This window comes from Tiliqua scincoides, chromosome 1, assembly GCF_035046505.1.
Source record: "Tiliqua scincoides isolate rTilSci1 chromosome 1, rTilSci1.hap2, whole genome shotgun sequence".
NCBI classification, from domain to species: Eukaryota; Metazoa; Chordata; class Lepidosauria; order Squamata; family Scincidae; genus Tiliqua; species Tiliqua scincoides.
This window is the reverse complement of record NC_089821.1, coordinates 27,691,140-27,693,549: the sequence shown is the minus strand read 5'-3', so window position 1 is coordinate 27,693,549 and position 2,410 is coordinate 27,691,140. Positions and strand designations below refer to the sequence as shown.

The window sequence follows — 2,410 nt, the reverse complement described above, 5'->3', positions numbered from 1 at the left end:
GGAGCTGCTGCCAGGCCTTTGGGGACCGCATGCAGCCTTCAGGCCGCATGTTAGACCACCATGAGCTGGATCTATAAATAAAATGTAATAAATTTCAACATAGAAATTTCAACGTGGCAGGAGAAGAAAATACTCTGTATGAAGATATTGAGTGTATGTGTGTGTGTGTGTGGATATAGTGCAGCATCGCTAGGGGTGCACGGCTATGGGAGAATACCATGATGAGCTCCTGCACTTCAAAATGACGACTACACTGCTAACGGAAAAAAATACATGGATTTCAAATTCATGGAGAACCTATATAAACCTATTCATGGTTATTAATAATCATGATGGTTATATACGGCCTGCAGAGGCGGTTTGCATCTGAATACCTGTTGCTGAGAAGCAATAGTGGGAAAGGGCTATTTGCTTCTGTTTCTGGGCCTCCTAGGAGTACCAGGTTGTGAAATAAGATGCTGGACTAGATGGACTTGGACGCATCCAGGAGGACCCTTCTCAAGCTCTTATGACTTCTGCCCCTTGATTAATCTCACTGCCTTGTCATTATTCTCCTAAAAACTATACAATTTCCACTACTACCACTGCTGGAAATTTGGAATCAGTTGTCTGGCTTTGCTATGCTGTATCTGAAAATCCTTTCAAGCAGACCTGATAATAAGTGCCAGCAGAGACATAACTCTGTTTCTGTAGAACCATGAGTGATTCCAGCTTGGAAATATCAGATGATACTTGCATATCAAGGATAGTGCTCCCTTCCATACTTATCAAGCACACTATTGGTACCAGTGGCCCAAGCCTATACCCAACCAGACTACGTGATACAGCTGTGCCAATGGAGTGTGCATTGTATCCAGTAGTGGGATGTGGGGCAGCCCAGAAGAAAGAAGTAAAAATATCTTTCATTTACCTCCGGTAGGCTGCTTGGCTGCCAATATGTCTCCTTGGACCTATGCTAACTATTTAGTTGGTGTAAGTTCAAGGAGACTCAGGGGGCGTGTCCAGGCCAGGAAAGGGGGATAGAACGTTAATGTGTGCTGCTGCCACCAGGATCTGTCCCAAGGCCCCCACCCCCTCCCCAGCCTGCTCTGTCCCTTGTTCCTTTCCAAACCTCCCTGCAACTGTTTGTTCCCTTGTTCCTTTTCAAACTCCCTGCAACATGCCCAATCTCCTCTGATCTTGGAAGCTAAGCAGGGTCAGGCCTGGTTAGTACTTGGATGGGAGACCGCCTGGGAATACCGGGTGCTGTAGGATAATACCATAGTCTTTCGAGACTGAAGGTTGCCAACCAACCATCTTGGAGTCTCTGGCATGAGTATCCAGCTATTTGCACCAGCCACTACATAGCACACAACAGTGGAGCAGCATTTGTGGGGCAACAATGGCATCTGCAGCAGTCGATCAGGAAATCTGCCACCATATATGCCCAATAGGATGGGCTGTAAGATAGTGTAGGTATAGCAGTACTTTGCGCTTTTGTCTGGTTAGGGACCAGAGCATGGATGAAAGTAGAAAATGGATGAATGTCAAAGCATAGCCTTATTTAGCTGGCAAATGTATTTTAGTGGGTGAAAAGTATGAATAACTAACCAAATAACACATGCAAATACATGTGGAACCCAAATAAGTAGAAATAAAAGAAAAATAAACATAAAAATTTCAATGAACGTCATGGAAGGTTGGATGAAATGGAACAAAACAGGAAGCACATGGATGAAATCTGAAATGTGGTTATAATTGAAATTGGCTGAAAGCAATGAAGGTCAAGTGGATGAAAGTCAAGGTATTGCTATAACTGGCCATTCTTCCGCTTCTACATGAAGAGAAAGTGTGTGTGTGTGTGTGTCTTAACTTTAAAAACACAATTCCCAATTTTCATTCAAGAATCTCCAGGTGAAATGCAGCCACAAAATCTTTAGATTGCCTTGTAGAAAATCTATGAGGAAGAAATGATAGCAAAGTTTGTTCTTTTTCTGATCATATCCTGCCATTCTTAGCTTCTGGCATTGAAAGTCATTACCTACTGCCATAGCCATGGTGAAAATGAGGATGAGAATGGCTATGGTCAGTATATGGCATACTTCAGAAAGGCCTTATGACTAATCAACATTCTTATTTGTGTACAGTACTAAATAAATTGCAATATGTTTCTTTTGATGTTTCTACAGTAGTAGTATTCTATCTTCAGAAAACACTTTCCAAATCAGCATCTACTGGGGAATGCCAGTATGTAGCAGAAGAATCTAGGATATGTTCAAGGGTAAACCCTCAACAAATCTATTGTCCAGGTCTGTTGGACTTCACATTTAACCCTTGTGAACATAGGCTGCAATCCTTTACAAACTTTCCTGGAAGCAAGACCCACCGAGCACAATGGAACTCACTTCTGAGTAGACGGCAAAGAACTGTG

The 2,410-nt window shown here is 42.7% G+C and overlaps 1 pseudogene; it reads left to right on the top strand.

The window, feature by feature from the left end:
• Positions 1 to 1,137: 1,137 nt before the first annotated feature.
• LOC136637809 (5S ribosomal RNA) lies at positions 1,138 to 1,254 on the top strand (annotated as a pseudogene).
• Positions 1,255 to 2,410: the final 1,156 nt, after the last annotated feature.